This window comes from Lytechinus pictus, unplaced genomic scaffold (genome assembly GCF_037042905.1).
Source record: "Lytechinus pictus isolate F3 Inbred unplaced genomic scaffold, Lp3.0 scaffold_19, whole genome shotgun sequence".
Taxonomy (NCBI): Eukaryota; Metazoa; Echinodermata; class Echinoidea; order Temnopleuroida; family Toxopneustidae; genus Lytechinus; species Lytechinus pictus.
In genome coordinates, this window is record NW_026974140.1 from 18,727,106 (window position 1) to 18,737,552 (window position 10,447).

A 10,447-nucleotide genomic window follows, 5' to 3' on the forward strand; every position below is an offset into this window, starting at 1 on the left:
CTTTCATAATTGTATATTCCAATTTTTTTATTGAAGGTAAACAACACAGGTGATGAATCAAAGGAATTGTATCATCTATCAAAATAAAAATTCTTAGAATACACTTGCAAGCTGAATATCGTTTGATGTAAAATACTTTAACTGACGTACGCATATCACTGATGCCTACCTGGTGTTAATATTCAGCAGATTCTTGTTGCCATGGAGATGAGCAGTTTGAGCCCTAATTTATGGTAATGGAGGAGAGCTGTGTAAATTGGAACCTGAAGGGAAGATAAAGAAGAAGAGATGGAATAAGTATGGGGATTATACATGAAGCTTAACAAATGCATGTTGATAAATCCACCTCCATCGGTAATCAGAGAAATATTGTGATGTTACACTTTCACGGAAAATGAAATCTCCTTTTCCAGGAATATTCTCACCAGAAGTCTCATACATATTTCAATCTTAAATGTCTATTTTCCATCTCTGCTATAACTATTTCATTACAATCTTTCTCAAGTAATTTTTTTTAAGTGTGCTGGTCTTTCTACCCTTTCCATTCTATCCTACTTTTCCTCTTCCCCCTCTATTCAAAGTCTCCCATTAAAAAAAAAAAACATGCCACACACTCCACTTACACCCCTTTTCTTTATTGCTCTGAAATTGGACCCCTCCCCTTGCTTCTTCTGAATTTCCTTTTCTCTGTCCATATTTATCACCCCCCCCCCCTCACTCTCTCTTTCCCTCTTTCTCTCCCTAAACCATCCTCCTTGCAAGGGTGGGGGGAGGTGGCACTACAAATATATTTTCCATTTGCTAAATAAAAAGTAAACATGGTATAAAATCTTACAAGCTAACACATGATATATAGCCCTACATGTATGTGATGCAATTTAAGGGTGTCAAATATAACATTGAAAAAAAATTAGAGCAAAAAGGGCAAAGCAGGTCAAGAAAAGGGATGATTTTTCAATTTTTTTTTACAATTCACATATAGTCAAGCCCCAATTTCTGAATTTTCAAGCAACTTAGATTGTCTAGAGGGGTAGGCCTGAAACTTAACGAGCTTCTTGTTATAATGCAAACAATATGACATGTTTTGAATGATGAATAGAACCTCTAGTAGTGGTTTTGAAAATATGTTGTCCTGTATGCTCATTCAGCAATAATGTTAAGTTAATGTGAATGATGCAACCCTCTCTCATAATTAATGTACCATTGTTTCTACATAACATCACATTACAATTACTCTATTCAAACAAATACAAATGATAAAATGATGAATAGTGCTCAGATAAAATCAAGTTTTCATTTCAGGATACAAAATGAAAATCAATTTCATGAGAAACAGAAGCCAGCAGACTTGTTTAGGGTTTGCTCGGTCATGCAGAGGGAGAAAAACAAATAATGACAGACATTCCTTCAAATTATTTCCTGTTGGCTTGGCAATTAACCGACACTGTTGTTCTCATTGCTCCATAAACACAATGAATGTACAGTATGTGACACTAACACATTCACAGTGGTGCATACTTGCGTTTTAACCAGTAGGTACAGGTAATGGCAGAATCAAGGGGTTATTAAACAGTGCAATGTTTATCATAAACTAATGATCAACAATGTGATTATTTTCTTTGACAAAAAAAAATCAAACAGAATTCAGCAGAAATAAACAGAGTAAACATGGTCTTATAACACCAAGTTAAAAACATGTACCTGGAAAAAAAGTGTGCATGACCAAAGGACAGGGATTAAGTAGGAAATTGAATTTTTGATAGTATGAATCAGTGCTTTACTGCTTATATCAAGGACATAAATTGGATACTGATATTCAATCTTCATACTCACAGTATGCACAGCAATTACCGGTACTTGGTTTTTAACACTTTAATACAGAACTTTGGAAGTATATATGAGCTACAATAAATAAATTCAGGCTTGACAGATCTGTGTCATCATATATTGTCATCACCTTAATCATCACCATCATCATCATCTTTAGCATATCATTATCAAAACAATTAGACTAGCAAAGCGTCATCATCATCCCCATCATCGTTTACATTATCCCAATCATTGCAAATCCACATCATAATAAACTTCTTCTATTTTTTTCATCATGATTATCCTCCTCAGTCTTCATGATCATTGACTCATTGTTATCATAATCATCTTACATGCTAATTATCATCACCACCATTGCTATCATTGCAAATCTGAATCGCATACACAACTGCTATTCAATCACCTTCATCATAATCACCATAATCATCTATCATCATTTGCAGGACTGGCTAATAACCATTTACTGTACACTACTTTCTTCATCAGCAGCAGCATTATTACCATTGTCATCATCCCCACCATCATCACCACCACCACCACAATCACCACAATCATCATCTTCACCAGTCCATCATCATCATTATCAACATCATCATCACCACTACGACCACCACCACAATCATTACATTAATCAATCATCAGTCACCACCACTACCATCCTCACTATCAGTATCATCACGACCATCACTACCACCATGACCACCATCATCACAATTAATCATTAGCAATAATCATCATTCACCACCATCATCATCACTATCATCACCATTACTATCATCATCACTACCATCATCATCATCATCATCATCATCATCATCATCATCTTCATCATCACTGCACTGGCACTACCACGGTCACCATCACCACCACCACCAGTACTGGTAGATCTAGATCAAATTTCAACTTACATCCAGAAATCAGCCCCATCTACCAGCATTCGGCACCAACACATTTCATGGTCACCATCATTTACCACCACCATCATCATATTATAAACGATAATTTGCCATGCCCATACTGTGAGAATTTAAAAAGTTGATATAGCAACGCGACAAGTAAAAGAAGTTCCATCGAGAAATTAAAAACATTTCTCGGGGAGCTGTCGGGCTACGAACGAGGTCTTATCGCATTAAGCGAGAACGATTGTTTTTTCTTACTAACGTGATAAATATATATTATAAATTCATTCTATTGCATAATACCCTCGCATGAAAAATGACAAGATCATTGCCAAAATTAATTCATAACTTTACCATAAAATCAAAACTTACTGTTACGCAGGAAGAGAATTTCTCGCTGTGCTTTCAGTTTCAGACTTTCACCTCATCATGCATGCGATCCCGGAAAAATGTAGAGCTTAATCGTCCCTCTGCTCGTGATTTTGTATTTTTAACCCGTGTACATAATACTGTAATCACGTCTTCTTATGAATATTCATTTAAAAGTTTGTCAGCAGAGCTCTTGTTTATTCATAGAGATATATTACTAGTTTGCTTATTGTTAATGTTACTTTTCAACTTTTGTCTTTACTTTGCTGGTTACTAGCATTTTATACTCGCATAGATACGATCTTACGTATACGTAAGCTCCCGAAGGGAGCTAGAGAGGGAACTCTTTTCGCGCGTTTTTTATTTTCCATAGGTTTTGTACATAACAAACATGGCTGCCATTTGGCCAATTTGAAGGTTGATTTTGGAAGGTCAATGTTTAATTCATGAGTAATGACGTCAAAATACGCATAATGCACTTGTATGATTGGATAAAACGCTAATGTTTTATTCATGTCCTCATGCATTAAACATTTTTTTCCTTCCCACAATTCCCTACGATATCTGTGCGAAGTGTCGTTCTTTTTTACTCTGCGAAATTCAACATTTGAAATACAATAGCAAGACTAATTATCTGTTTATAGGATTAGTATCCGGAATCATGATTTCTGAGTGAAATTCAGTTGAGCAGAAAATATATGAGGGAACATCTACATCAAAGTAATGGCATTCCATACAAATAAAAGTAAGTTAAGTTCAATTTCGTGCTTTGATCTCGGTTGTAATTGTAATGTGTTTGCTGCTGGGGTTCGGCGTCGCAGTCAGGGCCTTATAAAGTTATGTACTTTGTGTAGTTTACTACGGAAACCACAATTTCCATATTTCCATTACTGAGAGTGAGATCTGACTCCGGATCTGACTGACATATTTTCTCAGAAAATAATAGTTTTTCGTAGAACTAAGTTGGTTAATTAGAATGCTTCATGTCCGTCCTTATTAAATATGTATTTCAGTACATTGTCATATATCAGGGGTAGATGTGGACTTGTTCAGTAACGGCAAAGCTGCATTAAATCTAAGCCAAATAATATAGTCAGAGCGGGAAATGGGCATTAATACCGCCGGTGCCAGCCGGCTGCGAAAATGCCGATAGCGATGTAGGCTAGGTCATTAGGATTTAGGTGTTGGGAATTAATGTCACTGACAAGCTTGAGTTGAAGTTTAAAGTTGGGCCTGAGCCTACTGATTTTTTGACACCGCTCACTAGCGTACCTACGGGGGGGGGGGGCAGAGGGGGCAGTCTGTCCCCCCTGACGAGCCACAACCCATGCAAAGGACGTATCCCTGCCCCCCCCCCCCCCCCCCGACGAGCTTGAAGTTGAAGACCCTTTTTTTTTTGCTTGTCAAATTTTTTTGCGGACGGTTTTGCCCCCCATGTGAAAAATCCCAGGTACGCCACTGACACCGCTATTCCATCTTTATATGAATCAATATAATTCTCTGCATTTAAAAAGAAATTAATTTTAAATCAATTATTTAAATGAACTAAATCTATTTGGAATGATATTGATATCGGTAGATTTGCCACTGCCCACTGGTGGAATGGTTTGAGACAGATTTTAACATGAGTCTTTTTTTACTAAAAAGTAAGGCCCTAGGATAGGTCTAACTTAGATCTTGATTTCTAAAAATGAAATTCTAGATCTGTCTGGTTTGAATTTTTCTACGAAGATTTAAATTAACTTTATTCTAGTCCCTGCCTGGACCGTTGGACTAAAATTATACAACGGAGTTAAATGATTCCTATTTTTGGGGGACAAAATTTCTTTGTCAGGTTTCAAACTGCTCAGTTGTCGTATACCATGAGTGCAATTTTTTTATGGGAAGGGGTGACAAAATTTAAAGTGCCCCATTCTGAATTTTATAAGTATAAGTAGAGAGAGGGCTGATCCAATTGATTTATCTTTATTGTCCTCCTCACTTGACCATATTTATGGTGAAAGGCAAAGGGTCATTTAAACTTGCAAGCAAGCTAACTTAAAAAAAAAAAATTAAACTTAAAGAGGAACTCACTTAGATGTAGAGATTCACATGTTTATAGATCTAGACGATTAAAAAAAAACCAATTGTCTTGCACTGGTGGATGAGCGAGAGCCAAATTATCACACAAATAATAATTATCCTACATCTGTCAAAGCTGGCTTGGTGTATAAGATTGACAAAAGGCCTCGCTATAGTAGGCCACATATATGCTTGAACCATTTACTGACTCTTATTGACAATGAAGATGGTCAGTGGAAACAGAGCCAGGTAGGCCTATGCCTATTTCGTCAGTGGAACATAATACAGAGAGAAGGAAGTTTTCGGTCAAGACCAGCTTTTTTCTAGTTGGGAATATTCATAGGCTTAGGATAGGACTAGCTGGAAATTTTGAAAATATTGTTTTAAAAGAGGAATTTTGTTTATCACCTCTAAAATTCTAAACTGTATTGTGTGTATTTTTAATTGCAGATCCAATGGGATCAAGTTCTTAGCAGTCCCAGCCCAGTCAGAAGTACAAAGTCAACTACCATTTACACATCACCAAGAGTTACAATCTGATGAGGAACAGGATATTTTAACTGAAAACTTGTAAGGTATGCTTGTTTTCGTTAAAAAAGGCCTCCTATTTCTTTTTTATTTTGGGGGGGGGGAGGGCTATAGCAACTTTTTCTGAATCATGTTATCCCATATAGTAAAGCTCCGTTGTGAGTAAATATTTATTTGTATTCAGATTCACCAGTATTTCCATTCTCATCAATGCATACTTATTGTCCATGTCTCTTATCTTATCTACATGAGTCATATGTGATATCAAAATATCAAAATATTGAGAGCAATTTTATGATATATATTTGAATGAGTTTACACACTTAATCAAAAAAGTTCTATGAATAATGCTTATAAATAGTGATCTATGATTTTTATCTTGCTATATAGATTACTACATGTGCATTATCTAAACAATATTGCATGGAAGATTAGGGCCTAATTAAAAGTTTAAAACTCTCTAATAACTGAACTAGATGAGTAAGAATAATTAATATCAGCAGCTCATTTTGTTCTTTTCTTTTTTGTGTTTACCATGCAGGTTCCGCAGGCAGTTTGAGTATCACCAGGGCAGATTATAAGAAGAAATATGGAGGCCAAGTTCATAACAAGTAGCTACTTCATCACAATTACACATTTTAAAAATTGAATGAATTTGAATAAACATGTCAATACATATTGAATGTTGCTTGAACTACACATCTGTAGAAAAAAATTGGAGTATTGATATTTAGGTCCATAGGTTTCACACAAGATTGAAATATTTTCCCAAAGGGCACACCTACCCACCCTTTATTAATGTTCTAATCATCTACATGTAGTAGTAGTGAAAGAACTGTTAATGATATAAGTAGTTTGAAAGGGATAAGTTGTATTCTGGTAATATAATCAATTCAGAATGGGTCTTTACTGAGTTCTGGGCTATGTACATGCCTACAGACATACATAAGACAATAAGAAATAATGGATTTTCATTGAAAATGTGCATACTAAAAAAACAAGGTGACAGAACAAAGGATTAAGAAATCACTCTCACTCCTGGACCCCATTTCATTAAGTCTAACCACTACTCTAACTCTTTGCCATTCTGGTAATAACCATGGAAACATTATTAAAAGTAACAGATCAACATTGAGGTTCCCATGCTAGTTACAATTGGGGCAAATTTACCATAATTGACGTCTTTATGAAACAAGGATCTGTAGTGCTGGACATTTATTTTTTGGGGAAGTGAAAAGTTGCACTGTTTTGTTCGTTTTAATCTCTTTTTGTTCTTGTAGCACTGTATTGTTCATGTCCAGTATTATGAACTAAATTAGCTCTTCAAATGAAAAAAAAAAATGGTTGGAAATAGAACACAGCTCTAGCAGCACTTCACAACAATAGACAATAAGCAATTTTGTTACTAATTTACTAATGTGCAGATTTGGGAAGGCACTCTTTAGAGAAATGTGGCAATGTGCTCCCTTTTTTGTGAAGTGCCCTCGGTTAGATTAGCATGCTATTTCTTGTCAGCAAATGCTGAAAAAAATTACTTGATATTTGAGTAACCGACTTTGAGAGAGAGGTATATCGTTAATTTTTTAAATGACATCCTTGATGTCCCCTTATATTGACTATATAAGGCTTATCAATACCTATGAAAGTGATTTTTTTTATTTGTTTTCTCTAGATTTTACCAAAAAAATTACATCCCCTCCCTTGTAACAGCCTTGCAATTTCTGTTGCATTCATTATATGCATTTTGCTGATGTAATGTGATGCTTTGGCGAGAAAAAGAGGATAGGAATATTTTGATCACATATTCAGAAATTGATTCCTTAATAAATATTTTAATTTGAAATATACTTTCTAATCTTGATATTCGTGATTTATTTATTCACATTGCGTGAAAGATATGTGATAATGATGTTATTGCTACCAAACTGTGTTGTGATGTAGGTAATGATGATAATGAAGAATACTTCTATATGACTGGAATATGATGGTGCTACTGATTGATTGATTTTGTTTGTCAGGTATCTATGGGTATAATACTAGTACAACAGGTAAGAGTATAACATAAAGTATCAAAATACCATGCATGCATGGCAAGATAGCTCATAAAAATATGGCATACTGTGACATTTTAAGATCAGGTGCAGCCAAATTAGATATTCTTCCTAAAGATATAAATGAGTTTGATTTAAGAGTGGGATAAAAATGATATGAGAATAATTGTTTGCTCGCATGATTATGTGGTACATGTATGTGTGTGTGTGGAAGAGAGAAGGGGAAGGGTGGGATCGATGGGATAGATTTTGGGGCGGGCAGGTACAAATAAAATTTCATCTTGTTTGGAAGTGACCTTTTTAAGATAGCCTTGATGAGAGTGAAGTCATGCAGGGGGAGGGGGGGGGGGGTACTGGGCTGTCTTGATTTTGCTCCCATCCCAAACTCAGATTTTTTTTTTTTTTAATCTTTATAAGATTTGCACCATATTGTTCATTTCCATTTCAATTTCAAAATAAAGACAAAATGGCCTCCTAAATTGCCTTGCTCTCTTGCTCAGATTTCTCTGATCATTTTAAGCATTTACCCCCCTAAAAAAAACCCCAAACATATTAATAATTATGGCTATTAATAATGTGTAATGAAAATAATATGCAGTGATGACTGCATGAATAGATCGAGCAAGCAGATCCCTAAGTTCAATCCTATGAATTCCTTGTAAGCTTCCACATTTCTTCAAGGGAAATAGCTATAGCAAATAAATAATTGTATTAATTGATGTAGCAATAATCGCGACAGGAAAATATGTAAACAAGGAAAGATGAATTAACAACTGAATACCGGGGGGTGAACGGGGGAATGAATGACATAGTCTACCTTAATATTATTTACCAAAGACGCAACTCATTTCATAATCAATCACGTCGCGCATTATGCTAATTAGTAACAATATACTTATTTGCATATCTTTACGCTGTGCGCGCAGGCCAATTATGACCACGCCTCCGTTTCGCTGGTGTGCCATGAAGTTGTGGTGTCCATAGGCTTGTACGCGTAAAATGGGAGCAGTGTGCACTTTTGACCTTCCAAAATTTCCCCCATGTCTAACCGGATGCAGAAGCGGAGTTTCACCCCCCTGCTCTCTATTGCCAGACATATTTGGCGATGATTAAATTAATTCATAATGATGTACTTCGTAATACGTCCACCTTCGCAATTAAATGAATCAATAAAATATGAATAGAATTATCCATTAGTAACCTGATTTAGATAGATAGATACTTACTGTTACGCAGGTCGCAGGAAGAAAATTCCTCACTCTGCTTTCAGTTTCACCTCATCATGCGCGGGGATCGAGAGATACCTACTTTCGAGCCCAATCGTCCCTCCACAGGCTCCACTCGTGATCTTGTATTTTTACCCGTGTACATAATATCACTTCTTCTTATGAATATTCATTTAAAAGTTTGTCAGTAGAGCTCCTGTTTATTGTTAATGTTACTTTTCAACTTTTGTTTTTTCTTTTCTGGTTACTAGCATTTTATATTCGCCATTCAAATCAGGACCGTTAGTTAAATTTCATTTAGCACGCATGCAGTATCCAGTCAACTTTCTTGCAAACTTAGAGAAACCAAAAGCAAATAGGTAATGTTGAACGTGATGGCGCTCTCCAATCTCTCTATCGCCAGACATCATTGGCGACGATTAGATTAATTCATTAATAATACATGTACGTCGTCATACGTCCACCTTCAATGAATGAATTGATAATTAGATAGATAGATAGATAGGTAGATAGATAGGGAGATAGATAGGTAGATAGATAGATAGATATAAATTCTTGTCTTCAGAAAGCAATTGCTAGCAGTTTTAACAATAGCGACATCGCGCTGGTGCGAGCACGACTCACCATGTCTAAGGTGATTTATCATTTACTTAAGGATGGTTAGGGTTATTCAAATTCAAGTTTTTTACCCTTATTTGTCTATCTTTCTATTTTTTTATATTTTGTTTTCTTTTTCTTTAATTTTTTTTTAGGGGGGGGGGGGTTATAGGGCCTAATATAGGCCGTAATGTTCAAAGTTTTTTCATATTCTTTTAACACTTCGCACAGTACGCAGATTTTACTGCGAAGTACCTAAATGGCGCCATACCATGCACATAAAACAATCAGTCAACAACATTTTCCATGTTTTGCCCGTTATATTTTCCTTCAAACAAACTGCTGGGCAATATACATTTTATAATGCTTGGGAAAGGGTCAGGGTATGAAAAGGTCCCCGGTCTTAAAGGGATGGTCTGGGCTGAAAACAATTATATCTAAATAAACAGAATAAAATTCACAAAGCAAATGCTGAAAATTTCATCAAAATCGGATAACAATTAACGAAGTTATTGAATTTTAAAGTTTATCAATATTTTGTGAAAACAGGTATATGCACATCTCATAAGTATTCATAAGGTGGGATGATGATGTCACATCCCCACTTTCCTTTTTCTTATGTTATTACATGAAATCATTAATGTTTCATTTTTTCATACATCCATTATGATGAAGTTGCAGCAATAAATAACTAATGCACTTAATCAGTTGTAAATCCAATTCTGTTAGTTCTTGGTAGAAAAATTCTGAATAAACCTAATTCCGTATAATAAAATACAAAAGAACAAGTGGGATATGACATCATCAGCCCACCTAATGAATATTCATAAAGACATGCATAGAACTGTTTCACCGGAATAATGCAAATCTTTAAAATTCAATAACT

The 10,447-nt window shown here is 35.4% G+C and overlaps 1 long non-coding RNA gene across 1 annotated transcript; it reads left to right on the plus strand.

Moving 5' to 3' along the window:
- Positions 1–3,671: 3,671 nt before the first annotated feature.
- Positions 3,672–7,534, plus strand: LOC135157709 (uncharacterized). Its single transcript, XR_010296682.1, has 3 exons — positions 3,672–3,843; positions 5,610–5,734; positions 6,229–7,534. It is a non-coding gene; the product is annotated as an uncharacterized LOC135157709 (long non-coding RNA).
- Positions 7,535–10,447: the final 2,913 nt, after the last annotated feature.